Here is a 27809-nt window from a genome sequence, read left to right as displayed (position 1 = left end):
TGGTAAGTGTGAGTCGAAAAACTAAACACAGAAAAAAAAGGCTGGTGAAATTTCATTTGTAAAAATGCATTTTCTACGAAATAGAAGAAGGAAAGAAACCTACTTTTGTGCTGCAGCTGAGCGTGAAGGCAGCCGGCGTGCGACAACGCTGCAGCGTCGCTCGCCAAGTTTGCTGTTTGGGATGAATACTTCGTACGCGCGAGCATAGCTGTCCTCGCAGGTCTTCATATCGGCACGCTCATATACGTGCGCGTGTTTACGGCATTGTTGCAACCCTGTGCAAACCTACGGTCGCCGAATGTAGCCACAACAGGAAACGACAAAATATGGAAACCCTGACAGGTCTCGCTCCACCTCCCTATATACTTTTTCCTGACTTAGCCAGATGTAACTGGTCGGGCACTTTTTCTGATGTCTGTTGCGACAAAGCTGCGCATTCCAGCTCTCAGCCGTGGTGGGGATTCTTGTCTCCGTCCAGTTCCGAGAGGCTGCAGCGCGAAAGCGGATGCTGCCATGCAGTGGCGTTGTGTGGCGCTGCGGCCTGAAGCGGTGCTCTGCACTGGACCCGTTGAGAGCAAGAACTAAAGCCAGGTAACATGATCACCCGCAGGCACGTACCCAGGGGGGGGCCCGGGGGGGCCCGGGCCCCCCCCCGAAATCAAGTGGCATAACCCCCCCCCCCCCCCCCTCCCCACCCACGCCACCACTCCTCACACATTCCTAAAGCGCCGCCAGATGAATGTTGAGACTTCGCAGTTGATCATCGGTCAGCATTATGCTGCCTTTTTCACTCCTTTTAGATGGCGATAGTTATCGGCATCTCTTGTAAAGTGAAGGAAAGTTTTCTCGTAGATTCCGCACCCGCGCGATTAACTCGAGATGCGTTCAGTTGTCACCATCTATTCAACCATTACGCGCATAGCTGTTGCTTTTGTTAGTTCAACCTTCTTTGTTTAGGCTGATCCTGGGACCAGGAGAGGGATGCGGCTGTTACTCAGCTGGTCTGTGCTCTCATGGAACTAGTTGCGGCCGGAGAAAACGCCAATTGCGTTTAACTTATCCCTTAGCTTCATTGTTTCCTTGAGTTACGGCTCGCCCCGACGCTGGCAGATGCCTGGAACCATATACACGTTATATGGGTTAGATAAGGTGGGAAATAGAATAATGTGAAAGAGCGTCCATCATGAAACCCTGCAATAACCCTTAAACCCACTAGCAAGATGACCGTCGCCCGTTACCTTGTCTGTTTTAGCCTAACTATATAGCACTTTTCGCGCAAAATTGGCAACTGGAAACAAAAATCGCAAGGAGTTGAGAAATTAAGCGATCTACTAAGGGAGAGGGCAAAGGCAACAACCAAACTTCAAGCAAAAGCGAATTATAAAAAAGTTAACCGTTGTTTATGAGAATATTTATGGATCAACATCTTTTTATTTAAAAAGGAAGTAGAGAAAAGGCCGCCGGAAGTGGAGAACAGTTACTTGTTTTGAATGACGCTTCTACAGTTATCGGTCCAACCGCCTCACGTAGCCACTTCTCTGCTGTGCTTATGTGGGTGTTTTTCTAACCTTTCGCAGTGAACGCAGTACGTCTAGAATCGCAGAGTCCTGCGCTCTACGTGGTTGTATGGGACTGGCGGCCGCACAGCGTTACGCAATTCGCGGAACTGTCAAAACTGATCAACAAGGCGAAAATAACTGATATTCGAAACTATAACATGAGAAAGACTGAAGAAGCCGTAAAAAATGAACGCAACCTGAAATCAGTAAAAAAAGAGACCTGGAATAGGACAAACCATGATGTATGCACTAAAAGATAAGAAGGATAATATCATCAGCAATCTCGAAGATATAGTAAAAGCAGCGGAAAAATTCTAAGCTGGCCTGTATACAGTACCCAGAGGAGTCACGATAGTTCACTTAGAAACAGTAATGAACGGGATACAGAAACTCTCCTATAACTAGCGATGAGATCAGAAGGGCCCTGCAAGACATGAAACGATGAAAACTGGCAGGATAAGGTGGAATAACAGTCGATTTAATCAAAGATGGAGGAGACATAATGTTTGGAAAACTGGCGGCTCTTTATACGAAGTGTCTATCGACTGCAAGGGTCCCAGAAAACTGGAAGAATGCAGGCATTATACTAATCCACAAGAAAAAGGAGACGTTAAAGAATTGAACAATTATGGGACCATTACCTTGCTCCCATTACTATATAAAATATTTACCAAAATAATATCCAATAAAGTTAAGTTAACACTGGATTTTGTCAACCAAGGGAACAGGCTGGCTTCAGGAAGAGATACTTTACAATGGATCGGATCCATGTCATCAACCAGGTTATGGCGAAATGTGCAGAGTACAATAAGCCTCTCTATGTGGCTTATATAGGTTACGAAAAGGCATTTGATTCAGTAGAGATACCAGCAATCGTAGAGGCCCTACGTAATCAAGGAGTACAGAACGCTTACGTAAAAAGCTTGGAAAATATTGCTACATGCGTGAGGTATCTGTTTGTTTGAATGAGGCGCGTAGGCGCCATCACTCCAGAAAAGAGGAGGAAGAACGAACTGGGCTCGCGCTGTGAATCTAACCGGTCAGTGCTGCAACCGTTGTTGTAAATATAATCTGTAAATAGTTTCTCGTCTTACTGACTCGTCTTTCGCGTTAGAATATCTACGAGGTTCTAGAGCTACTTTAATTCTACACAAGAAAATCAAGGAGATACCTATAGAGAAAGGGGTCAGACAGGGAGACACAATTTATCCAAAGCTATTTTCTGCGTGCTTAGAAAAATTCAAGCTATTAAACTGGGAAGGCTTAGGAGTAAAGATCGACCGCAAATATCTGAGCAACCTTCGGTTTGCTGATGACATTGTTCTATTCAACAACAATGCAGACGAGTTACAACAAATGATTGGAGACCTTAACAGAGAGAATGTAAGAGTGGGGTTGAATATTATTATGCAGAAGTTGAAGATAATGGTAAATAGCCGGGCAAAGGAACAAGAGATCAGGATGGCCAGTCGGCCACTAGAGACTGTGAAGGAGTACGTTTACCTAGATCAATTAATCAGAGGAACCCTGATCATGAGAAGGAAATTCACAGAAGAATAAAAATAGATTGTATCGCATACGGCAGACATTTCCAGCTCCTGACTGGAAGCTTACCATTATTATTGAAAAGTAAGGTGTGCAATCAGTGCATTTTGCCAGTGCTATATGTCCAGTGCCAATGCATTTGCCAGTGCATTTCCCAGTGCATTTTGCCAGTGCATATGGGGCAGAGACTTGAGAGCAAGTTAAGGACCACGCAAAGAGCGATCGAACGAAGATTGCTAGGCATAACGTTAAGAGTGAAAGAGAGTGGTTTGGATCAGAGATCGAACGGCTATAGACGATATTCTAATTGACATCAAGAGGAAAAAATGTAGCTGGGCAGGTCATGTAATGCGCCGGTTAGATAACCGTTGGACCATTAGGGTTACAGAATGGGTACCAAGAGAAGGGAAACGCAATCGAGGATGACAAAACACTAGGTGGAGCGATGAAATTAGGAAATTCGCGGGCGCAAGTTGGAATCGGTTGGCGCAGGACAGGGGTAATCGCAGGGAGAGGCCTTCGTCCTGCAGTGGACATAAAACAGGCTGATGATGATGATGATGATGACGACGACGACGACGACGATGATGATGATGATGATTATGATGATGATGATGATGATGATGATGGAGGTGGCGGGCCCCCCCCGAAAAAAAATCCTGCGTACGTGCCTGATCACCCGATTATTATAATAAGGTCGATCATGTGCGCTATGTACCTTACATTTACGTGGGTCACCTCAATGCACACATGGCGGCCGAACTTGCATAAACGGTCGCATTTTGACGCACTTATCTTCTTTCTACAGCGAAACTGTTTATGGCTAGGGTTCCGTGAAGTTTTCATGTGGGTGAGCAAAAACCACCATCACCACAGCTGGCTCCTTTGCCGCTCATCATGCCAGCGTCCCATACTGCCCCTCCCTCTGCGAAGGCGCTGATGGAACTGACTCTGGCAGTCGGTGCGGTGATTTCGGTCTCAAAATTCTTTGCTCAATATACCGCTAAATGAAAGCAAGAATGTATATAACGAATGTGCATAACGGACGTATAACACGAATGAACGGAAAGTATAAATGTAAATGTGTGTGCGTACTTTTCGTCACGATAACAACCGATCAAGACAATAAAAGTGTTCGTACATTTGTTCGTAATTCTGTGCCACCTATTTGTCGTTTGTTACACAGCTTCGCTGGTCGTGCATCTTCACAGAGTGAAATGGCTCATGACCTTTTTTTTTCTTTTTGCGAAATACATTTACTTCAGCGTTGCCAAATAATATATTTGGTCAGAAATACAGCTCTGGAGTAGTCACATTTAAAACAGAGCTTGCTTTGTATTACTAAGGTTTTAATTCAAGTTATAAATTTGATTAAGGTTACAAAAGTAACTTTGTAGTGGTTAAGCAGAAACATTGCATGAAATTACACGTTACATAAAATGAAAGTAAACAGAGGTGTACCCATCACCGTTAGTTCTACAGCATTTACTTAACCGATTCACTATAGAGCTGTGCATCACATAGATTCCAACATGTTCGTTGAATCTGTGTGATTTTAACTCGCGTATTTTATACGCGTTGATGACGTTCTGTATGGCGCAACCAGACATGCCGTGCAATCGCGATCACAACACACTTTGCCTGCTCGGAAAGCAAGCGGGAACTAATGAATGAAATGTGTCACACACTTAGTGTATGAAACCTGAAAAAGAAAGAGAAAGACGCCGCATGGATATATGTAAGGCACCCAGATCAATCAGGCGGCATTCGGTTTGCTATCCTACACTGGGAATAAAGGAAAGGGGGAATGGAAAAAGGGAAACAGGGATAAAGTCTGCAAAAAGCTAGAGCCTGCGAGTATAAAGCTATAAGGTTTCAATCGCACACCATGGACCATATAACGTAAAACTATTCCAATATGTTTTTATTCCAATCTCCTGACGTCAGATTTGCGTAACCGCTGACGCAAGCTTTGTGCGGTGACCCGAAGGGATGTCTCGACAGACCAATCAAACGCTCTCCTCGTTTGTAGGAAATCACTTTTGTTTGCTTTAAAAACGAATAGCATTGCCTACACTGAGTGGCTTGTCTTATCTAATTCGGTGACAAGAGGTGAGGAGCGTGCTCAAGTGGAGAAGGCCGAGCCACTGCACTGAAAATCGACAACCGGATCACAAGGGTGGTGCCGGCGTCTGCGATTGGTCCGCTTTTCCTTACTTAGCTTGCGGTGGCTGATCAAAAATCGTGGCGCCATGCAGCGGAAGCTTAAGAGTGACGCTAAAACGGATCCTCAGCAAAGAAGAGTTGGCAGAACGAGGTCGTAAACGTGCCGAAAGTGCTCGAAAACGTTACACTGCCGCGCAAGAAGTTCTATTAGGCGCAAATAAACCCATGCTCTGCGGCAGGTGCGAGTAGCCAGTGCCACAGCGATCGGCGGCAGCCATCTTTTATTCCTTTCGGAACGGGAGAGCCTGCAGCTATTCAGAAGAAAAGTCAGTTTTGTTCGGCATATTAATGCACCTTTAACGCGTACTTTGGCGCGGTGAATTTTTACGCTTTTGTGACGTCGGGTGGCAGACAGATGAAGTGGGTGCAGCCCAAAAAACGTTTAACCAATAGCCGAGGGCTAATGGCGAAAAGGCGTGGAATCAGAAATAACTATTTTTGTTTGTTTGGTCAAATCATGCATAATCAGTGTGTACAAATCATATCAGATGGGGATCTATCGCGGGTTTTGTGAGGTCGCGTGACAGACAGGCGAAGTGGGGGTGGTCCAACGAAGTTTGTGACCGATCGCGGAGGGCTGAGTGCAGAATTGGAATAGAAACGTTTGAAATACTTATACGTTATAGGCACCCCAGGGCACTGCAATATCCCTCAGAAACAATGCAGCCGGTGCAACTGCAAGACAGGTGTCGAAAAATGATGAATTTTTATTCGCGCTTTCATTTTCTTCCTGTTGGTAAAAAAAATATGTCGGCTTCATGTCAACACCTAATGTTTTAGGTGTAGTCCAAGTGCTCCCCATTAATATTTAGTGACCCTTATATTAAGGCTATTTATTCTGTCAAATTACATCGAGAACTAAATTTTCTAACTATGTTTCGATCATCAGCGACTTCGTGCAGCATATATGCCCGGCATTGTTTTGAGCAAAATAAGTTTCTTGCTAGTCCATAGTGTGCTGGCAGCCCCGTGAACGAGGATGTTCACCCATTCTATTCGAGTGCCAACGATACGATACCACAATGCAAAAACTGATAAGGGATGCTATAATGTCGTCAAGTCGTCTACCATTTAACCGCCGCCTCTAACTTATACCCGCCCAAACAAACATGCCTGTCCTGTGGCCAGTACTGGGGTTACAAACGTTTGTCGCTTTTATTGTTCCTTTAGAAAGAAGGGAGACTAAGTTTGTGTCGTCCTGTCGAAACCCAACTGTTATACGAATTGTCCCAGCTAACTTTAGCCAGAGTTTTAAGATATGCGAATGCCACGTAGCACACGCAAAATTGCCGCGCGACTGGCCGCTCGAGGCACTTTGCATGCATTTGCGGGCTTCTTTAGCGCTCAGAAAAATGCTTTTATACAGCACGTGTTGAGCGAGAGAAAGCTGTATCGGGAGTCTTTCCTGTTGCTGTACAACTTTCTCATTGAGCCTTTTACATCTAATTATAGTATTTAACAAGTTGATTATTCAATTAGGACTCATTACCTATTTAGGCGAAAGGAAAAAAAAATAATTTGAGTATCTCCGAGCGACGGCAAAAATTACCTTGGTTCTGTCCAGCTACGTGGCATTCGCATATTTTACAACTCTGGCTAAAGTTAGCTGGGGACACCCTGTATACGTCGCAATCCAATATATTAAAAATGCGCCATGGGCATTAGATTATTGTGTGTAATTATGCATAGTTATCTAATTATGTGTATACAGGAAAGTGTAGTTATTTCAATTCAATAGTCTGAAAAGTTGTGCGTATCTGTGCATATTTTCGGACTCATTTGGATACTCTCAACTTCCTTGCGAAACTGCACATGTATGTGGGCCTTGCTGTGCTCTTGTTGTACCTCCCTTTTAATCGTGTCAATAACTTTGCACGCCTGCTCGCGCTCTTGGAATATCTTCAATGGGTCATCATACTTTCACTGTTTCTTGAGCTTTCCTTTTTTTTTTTTCGCTGTTTGAAAGGTGGCAGCTGACGCCACCACGAGGTAACCAAACTCTCGTTTAAATTCAAATCTCCCAAAAATGCTGCATTTTACCTTATACCGAGCTAGAAGAAATAGAAAAAGAAATTAATATTTTTTTAGGCAGCTCCAGTCAGAGCATAGTCGCAATGACGCCAGCGGCTGCTGTTTACATGATGCCGCTAGCGATATGAAGAACTAACTACCAGTGGTTTCGACCACTTCTGCGAAGAAATTTGCAGTCCTCACGGGGATCTGACTTTAACTACGCTATTAGGCCACACGATGAACATGCTCAGAGATAAGATTTAGTCGAGCAATCTGCATTTCCTCCTGCGTGATCTGATTACTCATTAATCAGTAGACACAGTGAACGAATATCCAATCGTTGGCTGGCGTTGTCTGCCATTCCTTCTCTGTGGCGTCTTTAGCAATACTAGACGAGACGAACCAAGCAATACTGTCCAAGCCGGCTAACGAAACCGTTGTGCCCTTAACACTCCGCTCAGCCCCCCAGTCGGCGCAGCGTCAGTAACCGACTCCGACGCCTCCTAACAAAGTAGCAACGCTGCAGAGGGCTCTATCGAAACAGCTCCGCGTTGTAGTGGAACAGCCGCGTAAGCTCCCTGCTTCCCTCGGGAGCTTCGCTGAGCTCGTTGTCTTCTTCCCCATTCTTTCATTCTCCTTCGCAGCCGCGCTCAATCCTGCTAAATATAATAGGGCGAACAGCGTGCTCATTCCCGGACAGGTCCAAGTGAAAGAGAGAACGGACGAGTGAGAGGGGGGCAAAAAAAAACAAGGCCGAGCGTGTACCGAGAAGACTCGGAACCAAGTTTAATAGTGTTCGCTGCTGCAAAGACGTATGGCCGGACCGCGCCCTTGTGCTTAGCTGTTTGCATTATTTTACACAGATGCCTACAGGCGCTTCCGCCGAACCCCAGGAAGTAAATTGCCGTGGCTCTCCTGCGCCAACCTCTCCAGTTTTTGTCTCGACGCAAGTTATGTTTTTACTACTAGCGCTCTTGCTATGTCTTCCTATGTCACTGCGAAAAACAAGAACTTCTCCGTTTTTCTTCTCCCTGCGTACTTTACGAGGCCTTAACTTGTAGTCCTCCTAACTGTGCGAGCAGTATCGCCTCGCAGGGCTGCGGTCTGCCCTTGCTCGCCTGCCGCCCCCTCAGTCACCCATATTTCTCCCGCTTATTTCTCTTTGCTCTGCCGTGCTTCCCTCGTAACTCTACGTCAGAAGTGCACCGCGGCACCCATATTAATTTCTTGTACTACGTGCGGTTCACTTCACGCAAATGTAGTGGAAGGCTTCCTTTTAACCTTCTTTTTAACTCATGCCGCGACGCATCGTGATGGAAAACTAATGGACGACGAAGTCGGTGTGGGCACCAAAGTGTCAAATAATAATAATAATAATAATAATAATAATAATAATAATAATAATAATAATAATAATAATAATAATAATAATAAGAAGAAGAAGAAGAAGAAGAAGAAGAAGAAGAAGAAGAAGAAGAAGAAGGAGAAGAAGAAGAAGAAGAAGAAGAAGAAGAAGAACGAGGTAGTGTGAGCTCAAAGGCTGTATTTTAAGAACGGACGCCCTTCTAATTATGTTCAAAGTCTATCTTACTGAAATAGACAACAACAAATCAAAAAATAAAGGGGGTGAAGGGAGGGGAAGAAGGATTACTTAGACAACTAAAGAAAAAGGTGTTGGGGGAAGACATTGGTTTATTGTGCAACAAGTGGTTCGACTGGTGCTAGGCAAAACAGACTCATCGGGTGGGTAGAAGTCTTTACGTCACAGCAGCCTTCGTCACTGCAACTGTATCTGAACGTGTTTGACGTCTTTAGAACCTACAAGCTATCGAGAGTTTAAAGCGCTGCGGTTTTATCTTGTGCCTCAGAGCCCTACAACACTGGCAAGCTTCGCCATACTCGCCAAGCAACAAATACTAAAGCCCACTACGCACGTGCAAGTGCGATTGGAGGTTCTTTACGTACAGACGTACATAAATACGATGCCGTCTGTACGTAAATATGTACAGACGGCATCTTTAATTTTTGTACTCAGAAGCTCGACAAACCTCCTCGCGGGACTTCGTAACACGTATTTCTTCCTTGAAACTTAAAAGCGAGAACAAGCCCATAAATCAGCAGTGTAAACTGTCGCTAACAAAAAGCATAACGACTAAGCTCTATCTGTGGAGTTCTGCTCAGCGCAGCCATAACGCCGAGGTATAATCAGGATACGCAGGCAGAGTTCTCGGTTCCTGCGCAGATAGGCCTAGCACTAGAACTAACGTGCGTATTCCTTGCCTGAATGCGTGCTGGGATGACCGGTAAACATTTTTCTGTGCTACATAAATGCGTCTTATTTCGTTCGAGCTTTCTGCCTCTCATGTTCTTTTTTTTACGTTAAAGTAAGCAGCATTGAAAAAGGTTTACATAGAAGTGGTGTTAATCAGAACGAGAAGCATCGAAAAACTGTAAATTTACTTCAACGCGGCTTCAGTCAGTAAATATACGATATTTCATGTCTTATAAACACAGCGTTCGTATCTCCCGAAATAGCGAGCGTCCGCAAGCTCGGCATGCCACCTGGTGACGCGACTCAATATCACGTGTGAGCGCACTTTCGTTCAGGCTTCGCTCATGTGTAAACGCGTGAAAAAACCTACGCGATGTCGAAGAGAATAATGGATCTAGATACGCGTATCAAGCCGGATAGCCGGTCTATTTGGTTGATACAGCATTGTACAACCTTGTGGTTATTTACCCTTGCTTGTGCTCTGTGTTTGTGCCTGCGCGAATATCTGTAACATCTCATAAAGCTCAGTTGATGTCCACACTAATCCCGTCCGTTTCGTTTCTTTATTTCACTGTTTGTTCGCTTGATTTCGCGTTGTCAATGGGCATGCCAGCTGTAGCCTATAGCTGTGCAATCAAGTTTATGTTTCTTCGTGTTCTGTCTATCTTCATGTCCTTTTAAGCTCATTGACTGTTTTGGCCTCTTTCGATGCTAATTAGATACAAGACTCTTCTTTGGCCACTGAACACGAAGTGCTGTTATACTTATACCATACAGGTGTTTCTGCGACGACCTTAAGCAATTCTATAACATCGTGTGTGGCAGATGACACAATTCTAGTCCTTGAGTTAGTCTACCCGAAAAGGTGGACATTACTTGCGCGATAAATCGAAATGAATAATAAACTAATTATCAAAATATCAGAAATAAATCGTTCATTAATTACCTTACCTGCAATTAAGAATTCCAATTTACGAATTGTAGCCGATACGACTGCATATGACTGTCCCGCAGTGGATTAAGCGCTCATTATTTCTGACGAGCTGAGTAAACATGATGCGGAAACCTCGATACATATAAAATGTGGCTCTCAAGTGTAAAACAATCCTGAATATCCGTAAACGGCATCAAAAGCTGTCTTGTTCTGACGTAAGTAATCTGACGTTCTACGTCCCGGTACCACCCTACTTAACAAATTTCGCTGCGAATAGTGGCACATATGAGCAACAAAAACAGAAAAGTCACACTGAGACGGCTGTGAAGTCGACTACGGGATGCTCTAATCTAACAGGCAACTTAACTCAGCCTCGACGGCACCGATCATCGCGTGTCGTTTGCGGTCACATAGTTAGGACAAAGATGTCACTTCGCAAACGCCAAATAAGCGCAGAAAAAAGTCCCTCCACAGCGCTATGGTGAACGTGCCAAAATCGTTCGTCACACCCTTGGGAAACTTCGAAGCTCACGCACCGTTCCAATGTATCACACGAACACAGTGCCCGGCTGCTAAAACAGCCACAACAAACTTCCGAAAGCATCGACAGTCGTTCCCAAATGCCACGTCAACGGCGTGTGACAATGTCGGGCCTGGCAGAGTGCCTCCGCTGCAACGCGACTCCGACTACGCAGCCCAGGCAAGGCCGAGCGTCGCGACATGCCCCACCAGCAGCCGACGGCCGCGGGCGTAACTATATCGTCGCCCTGTCAGCTGCGATGACCGATGCCCGACGCGCGGCGGAGTGCGACCGGCATTGAGGGGGCCAAGGCTGCGGGCACTTCAGTTTGATGGGGGAGCTAGGAACGTCAGGGGCTGTGAGAAGGGTACTTCGCAGCTGCTGTCTGGGGTCGGCGCGCAAACTGGTGGCAATTGGGAGCAAAAAAACAAAATAAGTAAAAAAGCAGAAGAACAATAGGTAAGCAACAACGCCAAAGAAGAAAGTCTCGCGCACAGTGACAAAAAAATAATAGCTCTCTGTTTTCGATCTAGAAAGTAGCAAGGTGGCGGCCGACATGCGATGTAGCGGCCGGCTCGCAATGGGAAGGGAATGCAGAATCGCTCGCGCGAGGATCTTTGGGCGCACGTTAATGAAACTCAAGTCGTCAACACTAATCCGGAATATTCTATTACGGTGTTTCTCATAGCCCCTTCGCTGTTTTAGCACATTGAACCGAATGAATTATTCAGTCAGTCAGTCGAATGTAGAAAAAGAAGAGGGTTCACGCAAGGGCTTCGTGAGAGCCGAAAGAAGTGGCAGAATGAGCTTGCGATTATGGCAATAGCTTGCTCAAGCACAATTATTCGAACCGAAATAGCTAGCTTTATGTTTGTTTGGCAATCACGACGCTCCAGCGATGTGTAACAAGAAAATAAAACTGTCATATTTTACTCGGCACTCTTGCACATTAAGAGGGCCCAGAGCACGAAACACCATAAGCACATTTGCACGAGGCTGAGAACACCATAAAAAGCGTTGCTCAATAATCGCCAGAAAATCAAGCAGTGTGACATATATAGAGGCTTCGATAAATACAACTGTAGGGATCTGAGTACACTTGTTATCCAAAACATTGTTAAACGTTGAAAACGCAGTTAAGATGGAAGTATCAATAATATTGAGGCATGTGTGCTGCTTATTTTGGTCTTTTACCACACACGTATGATCTTACTAGGCGCAAGCGCAAGACACGCTCATGTTATCGGAAAGGTTATAGATAACATCAAATGTAAGCCGAAAAGTTTGCAACATTTCACTAAAATCTCGTAAAAACAGCCTAATTACCACAATGTACAATGATATCCCTGAAAGTGACGGCATGTGTGTCATAGAGTTAGATTCGGCTGTGAGCGAACTTAAACGGCACTTGCTTTATTGTTCTGTGGACAGAATTTAGGGCACTATACACCCTAAAAACAGTTGCGCCCTTTGGGGTGCGTATTTGCCACATAAGAGTAATCGTCATCTGTCTAGCCCACATTTTCTTTCTTTAACACTGCGAGCCCGGTGCTTTCAAGTCACGAACGGCATGCGTGTTATCTGCATGACAGAGCATTCTCGACAGGAAAGTAAGGAGCGCAGCGTTTTCAAGAACGGAAATGCTGGCAAGACAGATGACGATTATTGTTGTGTGGCAAATATACACCCCAAACGGTGTAAACATTTTTTAGAGTGTATAGCATAAATAACTTTACCGTGTATGTATTGTCATTGGGTGTATGTTGCATCGTGTGTTCGTGTTCCCTCCATGTGCTATTTCATATTGTGCCCAAAATATATACTGGCACGTCCGGCTATCACTCAGGCTGGCATATCTCCGGTTTCGACATAAGTCAGCATGCATCTCTTTCGCTCGCTCGGTCGGAGTCTGCTCAGTTGAAGGCCCTCGTCACTCGACTTCCTGCGCGCAGGCACATGCGACTTGACGTGCTACTTGCTGATGTTGCTAACATAACCTGTCTCAGAGAAAGAGAGAGAGAGAAAGATAAACAAAACCGCCATAAGCATCGCAGTACAAGTAGGATGCCCTGTGCAATTATTCAGTAAGGCCTCTACGCTCTGATTTCATCACTAATTATGAGGTCAATTGCTTACTTTGAGCTATCTTTTATCTTGTCGATCAAGTGTAAAAAGAAAGCGAAAAGAATTTCCTGTAACGCAAGCAGGCATCAACTACATTATACAAGGGCTTCCTCTGAAAGGAAACAATCATATTTTTTTATTTTTTGGTAAAGAAATCAATTATTGTCCCTTAAGATACGCGCAGAATGCCGCTTGCGTCACATTTAACGTAAATAATTCCCCTGGTTTGAAACGGCAAACGACAGCCGGTGTCAAAGTCGCGCCTTCCCTGACACCCCATCAGGCAAGAAGATGTCCGCGACGCTAGCACACAGCGAACTGCATATACGCAGTGACATGATGCGTGTGCACTGTGCCCCACATGCAACGTGCACCTTTCAGGTTGCTCAAGGTTATGAGCAAGAGCGCGACTCACGTTTCTCCATGCACTTTCATCTCGGCGCGGCAACTCTTACGCCAGCGTCATCAACTTCCTTCCGTGCGAGGTTTGTGGGCCGCTCGAGCCGCTCGATAACCGCCGGTTTCCGCAGCTGCCACGGAGACGCCAAGTGCAAAATCGTAGTTTATTGACCGCGCATTCACATACGAACGAAAACGGAAACCCGCGCGGCTTCGTGACTCCATTTGGCGGTTACGAACCCTTCCGGCTGGGCCGCTGCTGCTGCTGCTTTGGGTGGCGTCCGGATACGGCGATATATATTACATGTTCTGGTGGCATGGCGGCTCTATACGGCACCGGCATAGCCGAAAACGTTGAAAAAAATTAGTTCCATGATTTTTTTCGAGACGCCGACGGTACGCAGCAGCCTAGCGGCGTGGATCTTCTAAAGTGGCAGGCTAAAACACGTTACTGACGTGCAGCGTCGCTACCATTCGCGACGAGCCGCCGAGCACGTGCCGCACGTAATAGCACTTAGAGCACGAAAAAACCACGAACAACGGGAACAGGCGCCCAGGGTTCGACCTTCGGGGCACGAGGCGGCTGGATCTATTTTACCGGCGAGTGGCGGCCACGTGCTCAATGCAACGTCAAGGACGCAACCCAATTTTGTATCACTCGGGAGCGGAGGGGAAATGGAGCCTTGATGGCGCATCGCCGATGGGCGTGCAATTCCTTGCCGACGCTGGGCGGAGGCGCGTGCATACAATGGCCATGTTGGCTGCCTCTCTGGGCAGCGCTCTTTGGGCGTGGTTGGCCGGTTAGGACACGGCCGAAAGAGGTTTTGCTCATTCGCGCTCACCTCTGTCAACTTGGTAACTTGACGGCACAGCCGCGCTGCAGCCCACTTCTCAGAGCCGGCGTGCCGGCGCTCATTTGCTTCCGTTGTTGTTTTCCTGTTGTTTTTTTGTTCTGCTTCCTCTTTTTCTTTCACAGTTTTCGCTTTGCAGATGTTGTTGCTCACAAGCAGCCGCGCTGTCATTTGAGCACTTCCACTTAGTGATTGAGTGGGCGCAAGGTGTAACACTGCACATGCGATTTTCTTTCGCTCTTTCTCTCTCTCTCTCTCTCTCTCCCTCTCTCATTAACGGCTCTCGCACAGACAGGCGACGGCTGTCCGTATATTTTAGTGGTTTGGAGTGATTAGTTAGGCGCACTTTCTGACCGCGTCCGTCGCGAGAGCCTGCCGCGCAGAGTGTGTCGAGGAGAGCGAAAGCAGTCGCTGTCGCAGAGACCTCGCAGGAGTTTGGTCGCACATGCGGGCTACAAACGACAGCTGCGCTCTGCGAAACCCGGCGCGTTATTCCGGCAGCGGACTCTTTCCCTTCCCGCCATTAGAGAACGCGGTGCCTCCTGCTGCTCGTTCCGTTCCGTCCTGCAAGTTGTTGCCGAGAACGCGTCCCGCGCCTAGAGCTCGCTTTGAATTGCGGGCACGCATTCCTGCGTCCGCCAAAGCGCACCGAGCAAGTCTAGGTTCGCGTCCTTCCAGGGTCGCCAGCTGTTCCCTGAGGCAAGTTGGAGCAGAAGGGGCGGCTCATGGAATAATGGAAATGAGCACAATCAACCTCTGCAATCTTTCTTCTTTCTTTGATTCCTTAATGTCTTTCATTGATGTCTCCGAGATCGTAAGCCACGTGCTTACTTTGACTGTACCTGCGCTTTTCATGACGCGGTCCTGCTTCACAACGTAAGTGTAAGCGTTAATGCGTTTTTAATGGAAGTACCTTTACGTTTGGCTTTGAGCCCGTGTTTTGAAGGGATATCCGGTTCGAGCTTCGGGAGACATCATTTCGAAACAAGCGACTGTCTTTGCGTAGTCATGTCGGACTTCAGTATTCCATCAAAACAGTTCTAAATAAATCCGCAAGGCGGAGGAAAGTTCATGAAAGGAAAAAATTGTCCGCCTGAGTGTAACACGAAACTACAAAGGAAAATAAGGCTCTCAGAAAGAAAGCGCGCAGCTTAGAAAATACCTTGTCCAGGCCCGGGAGATCGAACTTTAGGCCGACACCTTTCCGGGGTAATCGCTCTACCTTCTTATAGCCAGTGGGCTAGCGGGGCGAGGCCAAATTCATCCACAGCTCGAAGGATAGCAACGCTAAATATGGCACATCAGCTCTCCAGAAATCCGAAAAGTGGGGGAAGTTTCATGAAAAGGAAAAACATGGCACCTACTCGACAGTGGAACCAAGCTGGAAAGAAAACACGTACGGGCTTTTCGGTAGGAGAAACTCCATAAGGATTTCCTCTCTATCTTCGTGCTTCTCCCGAGTGGCTGTAAATTAACATGAAAACTTAAATTAAGGGGTTTTATGTGCCACTACCACTATCGGATTATGAGGTGCGCCGTAGTGGGAGATTCCGGAATAATTTTACCACCTGGAGTTCTTTAACGTGCGCCTAAATTTAAGTACATGGGTGTTTTCGCATTTCACCCCCATCGAAATGCGGCCGCCGTGGCCGGGCTTCGATCCCACGACCTCAGCTTAGCAGCCGAACACCATAGCTACTAAGCAACCACGGCCTGTTGCAAATATTACCTTTCACCTATTAACAAAACCGGTAGCATAAACATGCCCCAAGATTCTGGACGCCCCCTTTAGTTCACATGTTTTATCAATCGGATATAAAATATTATTTCAGAATTTTGTTATTGTCCGCGCTGCCACAAACAACATTGTAGACCACAGCATGTGAACAATCGGTGAACTAAACAGCGAAGTTGGGCAAAGAAAAGAACAAAAAAAGGGGGGGGGGCGGAGGTTGCGTGCACATGTGCTCGAATCTAAGCAGAGAACTAACGTTGATTTTATTGCCGACTGTCATCCCCGGTTGAAGTACATAACACAAACCGTTCAGCTACTTCTTCCAGGAGTGACATTTGACACGGCTCACTTTTGCGCTAAAGTTTGTTACTATGTTTCGAAAACCGCCATTTTGGGCACATTTCTAGATACTTCGCAAAAAAGTATTAAGATAACTTTTACCTACTTATCTTTTTCAGAAACCACGCACTTATGCGCTTAATTAATAATAATAATAAGAAGAAGAAGAGGAAGAAGGAGAACTTTTTTCATCATGTCCAGTCATACAAGACGCAGAAGGCCAGCAGACAAAGCTGTCAGAACAACAGCTTCACAAGGCTGCAGGCCACCGAATTGGCACGCATCCCCCCCCCGCCCCTTTGCTGCGACAATAAATCAATAGGTCAGCTACGAAACGAAACTTTGATGCGTACAGAATATGTATGATTATCTCATTAAAATATCCAATTCAGAAGTCATGTTGAAATACAGAAATGAAACAAGAGTGCAAAAGTAATAACAAACTTACAAAAGAAACATAACCAGGTACACCAGGTGAGCCAGTTTTGGTAGAAAAAGTCCTAAAAATAAAACACAATGAAGAGCAGTAAAAATTAAACACAACATTTCTAAAAAATATTACAGCGGTGACATGACTCATCGCATACGGTAGCTGCTACAGGGTGCATTAACACCAGTTGAAATACATGAAATACCTCAAATACCTCAAGTATACCTAAATGGCTGCGAAATTTGGCGATTTTCACGGATAGCCATAATTTTAACGTCACATGCTGTTTGTGATGGACAACTGGCAGTAAAAAAATGGCATTGTTTTATATGGGATGCGTGGCTCTGAGCGCCTAGATATCATTTTTTGTTACTGCCTGTGCGATTATTTATATTTATTGCTTCAAGAAGCCGCGTTCTCGGATGGAAAATATGCGTTTCTATACCATGACTCCTTGAGACGCTGGTTGCGCATGTCCGCAATTCCTGAACCTGAGATACCGAACGCAAACACGCTTTCATTTTTGAACCACCAATGCGGCCACATCTGCGTTCCAGACGTCTAAAATCAATGAGGAAGAACACAGCCGAATTTTCCCAATGTCACTCGGTGACATTTCTCTTTGCGCTGGTGGCATTCGCACAAGAAGCAAAACGCCGCTGTTGTCCACACAGCACACATGCTGAAGATGGGATGACGCATATTTTTCTTCTCGTTTTTTTCCTTCTGAGTCCTCAAAATATACAGAACGAAAAAAAAAGAAAATATTAGCTCAAGAAAGGAAAGACTCCCCTTTCAATGGCAACTACAAGCGTGCTCTCTTCGCGTCCGCCAGCCCACTGTCCTTTCGGGGTCCCCTCGTATGCATGTGGCTACACATTCGACTACAAAGGTCTTGATCTACAATTCTGATTTGTCATTGAAGCGTTTCCATACATTTTCATGTTGTGCTCGCAGGGCGAGCAATAGCACGCGCAGATGTTTTCCTTTTTGAAGCGAACAAAGAGCCGCGGTCGAAGCTGGCACGTCGCAATGTGTAGAAGAAACACGCGACTTTATTGGCCGAGCACATCGGTTTGGCGTGTCATAAAGCTCCTGCTTAAGTGCCACGACGTGAGCAAATGTCAGAGAGCATAAAATCCGCTTCCACTCAATAGTGTTTATTTCTTTTTTTTTATTGGACTTCGTTTATTTGTCATATTTATTTGACTGATTTTATTTTTGAAAGGAAGTATCGAGATTCCCCGGAATAGTCTTTTTTGCACTTCACGGCGCACCATAGAAAAAAATTAGAGCTAAATAACGCCCACCGTAACTTTAATCTTCATCTCCTCGTATCCATGCTGTTGCGGCATGGAACTTCGTTGGCAAGATGTTCATCCTATTTCTTTCTTCTCTTTTTTTGTGGATGTGATATTCTTTCTCTCATTTTTATTCAATTTTTGTTCGCTCACACAAACGGATGTGTAATTGTGATTCGGTTGTGGAATCGCAAGCCTGTGTCCCACTCGCTGGTGGGATCACTAAGCACGCCTCCAAATTCACGAGCACCTTAAATCGCGCACATTACGTACAAACGCAACCTTGGCGAATAATTGCAGGTTCGATCTGTTCTCATTGATGCAGCTTGGCTTTCATGAAGTGTACAATATGACCGTCAAATTATTCCTCGCCGGTGAGAACCACCGGCTACGTTTAGCGCTTTGTTTACGCATATATTGCGCTACAGAGTTGCAACAGCAGATTAACATCAACACTACAAAAGTTGGTAGGTCGAACATGAATCTAAAAAAAAAATGTACATAAGATTGACGACAAGTTTTTAGAAGGGATGGGCAGTACAGCTTGCAAAATTAGCCTAGCGACTAGATATCATGTGAGAGAAAAACCAGGCACACTTTTTTGGTTCTGATGAGATAGAAAGAATATCTTTTTTTTTATTTATTGATATGATATAAGGAGATGTTGGCGCACAATTTAAGGCGCCGGCTACTCCTCATCTCTTGAGTGGTTCCGTCACACATCGTACAAGGTTCAAGGTTACATATCAAATAGTCTTTTCACACAAGCACCATGACTTATCACGCAGCGTTTCCACAGGAACACCATGACGTAAGGAACACATGGTACATACAAAATACAATGTATATGTCTCCACACTTATGTAGATGAAAGTCTCAAAAGTACAAAAGATATTTCCGCCTAATAACACATTGTCTAGTCAGCGGGTGGTACATACATTATGTAAATGCATTATCACATACAGTCACAACAGAACAGTCAACATAACATAATTCACAAACAGATGGATATACACAGTGACAATGAAATGAAGAGAACAATGAAAGCGCTAATAACTTCCAGCAATGCCGCTGTCTTCAAGAAAACTCTTTAGTGCTTTTAAAGCACTCTTCTGCAAGGCCGTTGTTGGCCAAGGGCCCAAAATTTTCCTTAAACTGAAAGGTCTGCGGTCTAATTTAATTAGCGCTGATTTAAGTCGGCTTCTTGGTGTGTCGTGATGTGGGCAATCTAGAAGGAGGTGATATATATCTTCGTCTACAAATCCACAATCACATTCGGGGGTTTCCGCACGGCCAATTCTGTGTAAGAAATGCTTTGTGTAGGCAGTGCCTAGCCTTAATCGATGAATAAGGGTTTCCATAGTTCTATCTAATGACAATGAAAATTTGAATTCAATAAATGGATCAATATGGTATAAGTCCGAGCTCTTAGAATTCTGGTCAAACCAAGTGTTTCTAGACATTTTTAGAGACGTTGTCCTTATAATGCAGCGCAATTCATCCTTTGATATTGGGAGCGGAGATGTATCATCTATGAGGTGTGCTTGTCGTGCTGCTTCATCGGCTGCTGTGTTGCCAGGAATGTCGCAATGCCCTGGTATCCATTGGAATGCTATTGCATGTTTCGCTTCGCTTGCCTTTGTGAGGTTTTTAAGTGTTTCATATATTATACTGTCACTGAATGTTTTCCCCTTTGTGTTGCAGAGTGATGTTAGAGCCGCCTGTGAATCACTGAAAATTACCATTTTTGCGCATCTCTTACTGACAATATAAATTTTATCGCACCTAGGATTGCGAACAGTTCAGCCGTTGTAGACGAAGTCGCACGAGTTAACTTAAATGATTCTTGTTTGTTGAGGTGTGGTATAATGAATGATGAAGTTGAAGAGGTTGCTGTACTGGAGCCATCTGTATAGACGTGTGTGTATCCTGAATACCGCATATATATCTGGTACAGCGCTAGTTGTTGAGCAGCTCGAATGAACATGTCTCTTTTGCTGAATATCCCATCTACTGACAATTCGATTTTTGGAACTGTAAGCAGCCATGGAGGATATTCGATGTCTGAGTTCCAAAATTCATTTCTTGGCAATATGTGAAGATTTTCTTGAATTTCTATATGAACATAACTTTTATCTCGTTTCATTATGTCTAGAGCCAATGGGTGGTTTTTATGCTGGGTTTGAAGACGGAAATAATGCTGGCATGTTTCTGTAGTTCGCATAACTGGAAATGGTGATTGGCGAGCCTCAGCTATTACAAGAGAACTAGAAGTCGCTCGTGGAACTCCTAGACATAGGCGTAGTCCTCTAGCTAAAAGTCTTTGAAGTCGCTCTTCTGAAGTGTGGGAAAGTCCGTGTAAGATGGGCGCGGAATACGCAACTTTTTGTCGTATTAATGCATTGTAAACAGTCAGCATGGACGATACTGATCCGCCCCATGATGTGCCGGCAAGTCTGCGAAGTACAGTCACTACGGCATTGACCTCGTTTTCGAGTTTCTTTATATGGGGTGCCCAGGATAGCTGCCTATCAAGTATTATGCCTAGAAATCGATGCTGTTTGACAATCATTAGAGGGTGTCCTTCCAGATTAAGAGTGAAATTTTTTAACTGCCTTCCAGTGAAGGGCAGTACAGCTGTCTTTGCGTGTGATAGTACCATTCCTCTCTCTCTCAAAAATTTGTTGATTATATTTATGCCGTCTTGCAATGCCATTTGAAGTAGTTGAGCATTAGACCCAGATGTCCAAATATACACATCATCTGCATACAGTGAAAATTTTAATTCTGATGGCAGCCTTCTTGGTAAATCAGCCATGACGCAGTTAAAAAGGAAGGGGCTGAGTACGCTTCCCTGTGGTACTCCCTGTTTGACAACATGTTCAGCACTCTTTCCTTTACCCGTCTGAACAAAGATTTTGCGACCTGAGAGAAATTCAGAAATCCATCGCAAGGACCTGCCAGACAGTCCAAGTTCCAACATGCTTCGCAAAACATGAACGTGACTAACAGTGTCAAATGCCCTCTTGATGTCTAGGAATACTGCTATAGTCATGTTCCCACGTGCACGCTCGTGCTCCACACAGGTTACTATATCTAATATTGCATCCATTGTGCACCTATGTTTTCTAAAACCTACTAAGTAGTTGGACAGCACATTCGTTTCATTACACCACCATTGAAGTCGCGCGTCAATCATTTTTTCCATTACTTTGCATAAACAACTTGTCAAACTAACAGGGCGGAAGGATTCAAGGCACAAGGGCGTCTTACCAGGTTTTAAAATTGGTATGATTCGAGCGACTTTCCAAGAGTCAGGTACAGTTTCCTCTATCCATAAGTTATTATAGATGTCTAAGAGAGCATTTGTACCTGTCGGTCCGAGGTTTCTTAGCATATTGTACGTAATGCCGTCCGGCCCAGCAGCGGACTTTTGGCGACATGATGCAATTGCACATTGAAGCTCGCTTAATGTGAAAGTATGATCTAATTGAGGATGTTGGGCCCAGTAGCAAGCAGTAATTTTGCGCTTAGCCAACACTACTGAAATATCAAACTCTGCACATTGCGATGAGAAAGCAGGTCTGGAAATAAGCTCACAAAATTCATCTGCTACTATTATTTCACACGTGTCCCGTGCTACAGCGAGAGCACGAAATGGGAAGCTCTGTGTTACAGGTCCGCTTAAAGAACGAATTACTAGAAAAATTCGTGGGACAGCCGTGTGAGGAGACAGCGTGCCGCAGAAGTCGCGCCAGCGCCGTTTGCCTAGATTTTCCATTCGTCTGCGCATTACATTGTGTATTTTCTGAGCATTTCTGTATTCTTCTAAACTTCCGCTCCGTCGGTAAGCTCTTTCGGATCGGCGTCGGATGGCTCTTAGGTGTTCATATTCTCCGTCAACTGCAGCATAATCTTTTGGAATTGGGACCTTCCGTGTGCATATGTTCATATTGTCCTGCAAAAATTCTGTAAATTTTTCCGCTGTTGCATGTTGATTAATTTGATCTTACTCTTCCTTGTGGCAACATTTTTTTTTCTTTTACTCTGCGGCAAAAAAAAATTATGCGGATATGGCGAGACTATTGGCGGACTCTTTGGTTTCCTTGTGGCTTTTGTTGCCGAGATCTTCAAATCCTTTAGGCAGATATATACTGTGAAAACGAAGAGCTGCATTGCGAGCCCTATGTGTTTTAAACGCCGTGTATTAAATTTCCAGGTTTTCTTTAAGCTTCTAGTGGCCTGAACTTCCTTCTGTTCGGCTATACATCGCCTTCTCTGGAAAGATTGAGGTAGATGTTAGCTCCGCTACTCCGTCTCTTGGTGTTTTACAGAAAAAAAAAGTAAATGAAATAAAATAAGAATTTAAAAATGACATAGTTCAGGATGACAAAAATAATGAATAAATGCAAACTGACAATAAAACTAATCATAGAGATAATGCGGCAACGAACAACTTACTCGACATCTCTGTCCACCTTGCTAAGCGTGCTGCCAATCCTTTGAAGCCGTTATCCGTTGGTTCAAGTGTGATCTCCACGTAAAAACATGGATTTGAGTTTCGAACACACAGCGCAGTTCAAGTCCAGATCAAAGTACACTGCATAAGCGGGCCACTTTAGACATACAAGTTGATTATACGCAAGAAAAAAGGTTGTTTGAGAAGAGGTGCGAAATATTCGAAATATCGGATTCGAATCGGTCTTGGTTATTCGATTCGTGTTCAGTTACGGAGTTTCTTACTCAATGTTGCCGGAAAATATTAGTTTCTCTGCGAAAATAAGCGATAAAAGATTACAGCCTCGGGAAAGGAAGGCCGATACAAGTGTGGACTGTTCAGCATGACTTTCCTAGATGACAGCCGCGGTTGTTGCGCATAGGCCGCAGTTTCTGAGCGAGCGCATAAGACAGACAACTTCAGAATAATTCGTAGCCATCGTGCTGGAATTCCCGTCCTTTAGGCAACAGCAGCAGATTTAGGCTGCCTGCGAATTTCTTATCTAGGTTTAAGCGAAGCAAGTTTTCGTTTTCCTGTCTCCCCTTGTTTGCAACTCTTTAACATTACAGTGCGCATCATTGCGGTATTATACTTATCTCTTTCAACGAGCAGAATACTTCGCTTGCATTTCGTGAGACGCTGTTCAGTTTTTCTGTTAGTGTAATGCGATGGTGTGCCAGATAACTGAGAGCAGTTGCTATTTAGTAGCTTCCGAGTTGACCATGTCCATTTATGAACGGCATTACATGCATGTGTCAGAGGATACAAATGAGGCATTTTAATGCGTAAGCATTCTTTGGCGAGTACTCCAGCAACATCTGGCTGTCCCCTGGCGCCTTTAATCTGCAATATAAATGTGTATTTGGCCAAGTTAACACATGTAATCGTTATAATTGTGCAATAGTAGGTGATTGGTAGCGTTAGAACAAAAAATGGTAAAAAACTAAAGAAACTGGTTACGGCGCCCTCCATCCCCCCACGGCCTTTGGCACGAAGGAAAACTGCAACGTTACTGGTAAAACGGCGCGCTTGCTCTCCGCTTTTTTCATACGCGCGTGCCAGATTGAGCCGCGATAGATAGATAGATAGATAGATAGATAGATAGATAGATAGATAGATAGATAGATAGATAGATAGATAGATAGATAGATAGATAGATAGATAGATAGATAGATAGATAGATAGATAGATAGATAGATAGATAGATAGATAGATAGATAGATAGATAGATAGATAAACAAACTTTATTAAAAGAATAATCAGAAAAACCGCTAATGGTCGGGGACCTTAGTCCAGGGCTCCGCTGGCTCTTGCCATCTTATCAGCTCTCTTAATCAGCTTGAGCTGGTCGTCGAGGGCCGAGCTGGACAGCAGTGCCTCCCATTGCTGCCTCGTTGTGTTCGTGTCTGGGTGTTCTATGTTGTGTTGTGTGCACTCCCACGTAATGTGGTATAGTGTTGGTGTGGCCCCACACCATGGGCATTCGTCCCTGTAGGCTGTGGGGTGTATCCGATGTAATATGTGTAGGTTCGTGTAAGTGCCTGTGTGGAGCCTACGCCAGGCAGCGGCTTCTTCTGTCGTTAGGTTTCGATGGGGTGGTGGATATCGCAAGCGATGCCCTCTGTGGTAGTTCACGATGGCTGAATACTCGAGGTCGACAGGGTCCAGGTCTTCTGCAGCCGGCGTGATGAGTGCTCGGTTATGTACGAATCCTCGAGCTGCCCTGTCGGCTTGCAGGTTGTCCGTGATGCCAGTGTGGCCGCGATCATCGGCTTCGCTCACGTGCTTTCACTCGCACGTACAGTACTGGGGGCGAGCTCCACCACTGGAAAAGGTGGCGCTACCGTCGGCGTGACGTGGCATGAGGGATCACGTGTACACAGCGGCGGCGTCGGCTGCTTCGGAAGCGCCGAAGTTAAAGTTTAAAAGTCCCAGCTGTGCTGCGGTTCTGATTAAGAGGTGAGGCTTTCCTGCCTTGCGTGTCTGCTCGACAACATTTGAAAGCACTATAATAGGTAGTGGCTGCCTTTGGAGCCGTGCAGCATGGTAGGCTACTGTTCGGTGCCGCAGTGCCGGACGTACGCAACGGAGCCTGGTGTCAGCCTTATTCACACGTAGCCGCAGGACAAGAAGCTGCGTGAAGCTTGGCTCACAAAACATAGAACCGGCAAACAGCCATCGGCCATAACTCGGGTATGCAGCAAGCACAGACGCGAAGAGGATTTTTGCTACGGCGCCGGGACTGCCATGTTCGGCGAGTAGCAGAAAACGAGCAGCGAGACGCTCGCCCACGCTCGCTGCCCGACCAATGCCATGACACTTTGGTCTACGAACTTGTTGATGCTAGATACTGGCCAGTTCACTGGAATGGAAAGGGAGCGGTAAGAAGACATTAAAAAAAAAACAAAAAATATGGCACATGGTCATGTTTGCATTATGAATTACCGCACTGGATTACGAAACAGAAGCAGCGAGAAATCGTGCGCTGAGAATACTAGTAAACATACAGTGCCACGCAACATGAGAAATAATATTAAAACGTCCAATAAGCTAGAAAAAAAAAGATTGATTCGTCGCGACGGCACATCACAGTCGCGGTAGGCGTCGGAGTCTCTATAACGAAATTATTTTTGAACCGCTCTGATAGCGTCCACGCAACAATGGTTGCTTCTGTACTTTCTAATGGTCATATTCTGCGGCCTAAAGCGCACAGCACAGTGGGAAACGCGCTCACAGCGAAAGCAAAACATTGTGCGCGGATATGCATGCAGACGCCTAGTCGGTCACTGTGATCGCTGCATTGAGGCTTCAATCTATTATGATTCATTCGGTTATACAGACAGCCCACTATAAGAACATATTTCACATAGTTTGCTCTCAGGATTTGTCTACTTTTCACGCAAGAAACCGGTTCGGGGGACTCCGCGGCGACCGCACGCAGCGGCGTTTACTGTACGCATTCGGTAAACAGATAGCGTTTGTAAGCGATTCTGTCGGTGCTTTCACTTTGCCCAAGATTATTATTTGGACCGTAAGAAACTTCCGTCGTTTTGAGAGTACTTACAAAAGTGCCCAGGAGGGTTGCCGCGTGGTGTTTTTACTGAGCGCCGTAAGCGAAACCTATGAGGAGCGCGCCGCGTGATCTCTCATACCACGCAAGGGAGGCGCTTCCGACAGGTGGCGACTCCGTAAATCCTCGCCACCAATACGACGCACGGCTTCTGTGTTATCGCCCTTAGACTTCATACAGGACATCACGGCGACGGGGCAAATGCGCCTGGAGTGTCCATGTAATTTCTATCGCAATAAAAGGAAAATAAAGAAGTTATTACATGTAATCGCTATAATAGTTAAATAGTAGATGATTGGTAGCGTTAGAAAAATAAAACTGGTGGCGTTGCTGTCACCGCGTCAAGGTCATAAAAGAAGGAAAATAACAATAAAATTTAAAAATAAAGCTGTGGTGTGGCAGAAAAAAACGTTTCTGACGGCGTTTCGGCGCAGTTGCTACGATATATCTGCAAAATAAATGCATAATTGACATAGTTAACACATGTAATCGTTATAGTAGTGTAATAGTAGGTGAGTGGTAGCTATGGGTAAACATGCATATGCTACCAAAATAACTAAGCAAAATCGAAGCAGCAGATGGGCCAAAGAGGGCTTACGCATTAGTAAACAATTCTCAGAATTTCTGTAGCATTCTTTTTACCAAGCAGACTACGCGCGTGCTTCATAGTTTACTTTATTTATATATAAGAGAAGATTTGATATTCTAAATCCATATTTCTAAATATTCGTATTCGACTCGATTAGAACATGTCGCTATTCGAACCGAACACGCGTACATTTGACAAACTGCTCGCCTTTGATACAATGACTCGCTCACCACCGTCCAAGTAATCTTGTATTGTTAAGGGATGTCCGGTGCGATCTTCCTAGTTTTTCGGTTTTTATGTTCTTTTAGTGGCGTACTTCGGGCACTTAAGATGAACCTGGTAGACGTTCACGCTTTATTTATGAATATTTTAGCACCTGAGACCTCTGCACCTCTGCAATTTCAGATGTGCAGGAGACAGCGGATGGAGGTGGTGGGCGCGAGAGAGAAAATGTAGGAGCTTTTGCTGATTGAATATATGACTCTGCCTAGGCACTACGGAGGAGTTTTCTTAGCGCGTGTTGTATGCGTTTGTCCCCTAGGCATGCCGGCACTGCGGAGTGCGGTAGAGTTTGTTTACGCTCCGACGCTGGCTGCCCGCGCGGTGAGGCAGTGGGCACGTACGCCCGATTTGGGGATCGCTCTGTCTGAAGGTACGTCGGACAGACTTTCTCACGCCTGCGGCGCTGGTGTTCAGTCAGTCATGCCTGACTATTTTCTTGCCCCTTACGACGCTGTACCTTAAAAAAAATTTAAAAATCACTAATTTTTCCCGGGGGAGCAATAGAGGCCGCAGTAGAGGCCCGGCCTGCTCTCCTGGTGCAGTATCTCCGATCTTGCCAGGCTTTTCGTATGCTGCTGTCCACGTCTTTTCAAGAGCATTTTTTAATGGTCCCATTTGAGTGCAACCGAGTGCAACCGCGTAGCAACCGCGATTGAACGGGACTCCCTCATATCACGCCGTGAGCATTATTGGCTTAGCGTCTCGCCCACGTTAGGTTAGGTTAGCTTACGCTTAGGTTAACTTAGGTTAGGTTGGGCTAGCGTAAAAGGTGTTATGGTGGGGCGGCGTATTCTCGCAGTGAGTACGCCGTGAACATCATTCTCTTTTCGTTTCGGCCACGTTTGCTTAGGTTAACTTAGATTAGGTTAACGTTTTGTTAGGTTAGGTTAGAGTAAGAGCCGTTAGGCTAACGCGACGTATTCTCATAGCGGTTGCAGGGGCGTCGAGCATCACCGGCAGCGTTTCACCCAATTGCGTTTAAACGCGGTTGCTGAGGCGCTCTGACTTTTAGATTTTCAATATATGCGGCCCGGCCTCTACTACGGTCCTTACTGCTTCCACGAAAACGTCTGTAATGTTATATCCAAGGTACATCGCCATAAGGCGCGAGAAAGCTATGGT

At 45.3% G+C, this 27809-nt stretch overlaps 1 protein-coding gene across 8 annotated transcripts in view; it reads left to right on the top strand.

Moving 5' to 3' along the window:
- Window positions 1-27809, top strand: part of Oamb (Octopamine receptor in mushroom bodies) — a 785439-nt gene that overhangs the window by 387402 nt on the left and 370228 nt on the right. The window contains exon 2 of one of the 8 annotated variants that reach the window (XM_065426754.1): window positions 479-591. The exons of the other annotated variants lie outside the window; for them this stretch is intronic. The gene's annotated coding sequence lies outside the window, so the exon portion shown is untranslated. The remainder of the gene's footprint in view (window positions 1-478; window positions 592-27809) is intronic. 8 annotated transcript variants of the gene reach the window in all.

This window comes from Dermacentor albipictus, chromosome 1 (assembly GCF_038994185.2).
Source record: "Dermacentor albipictus isolate Rhodes 1998 colony chromosome 1, USDA_Dalb.pri_finalv2, whole genome shotgun sequence".
In the NCBI taxonomy this organism is placed as follows: domain Eukaryota; kingdom Metazoa; phylum Arthropoda; class Arachnida; order Ixodida; family Ixodidae; genus Dermacentor; species Dermacentor albipictus.
The sequence above is the reverse complement of the archived record's forward strand: the minus strand, read 5'-3'. Positions and strand labels throughout refer to the sequence as shown.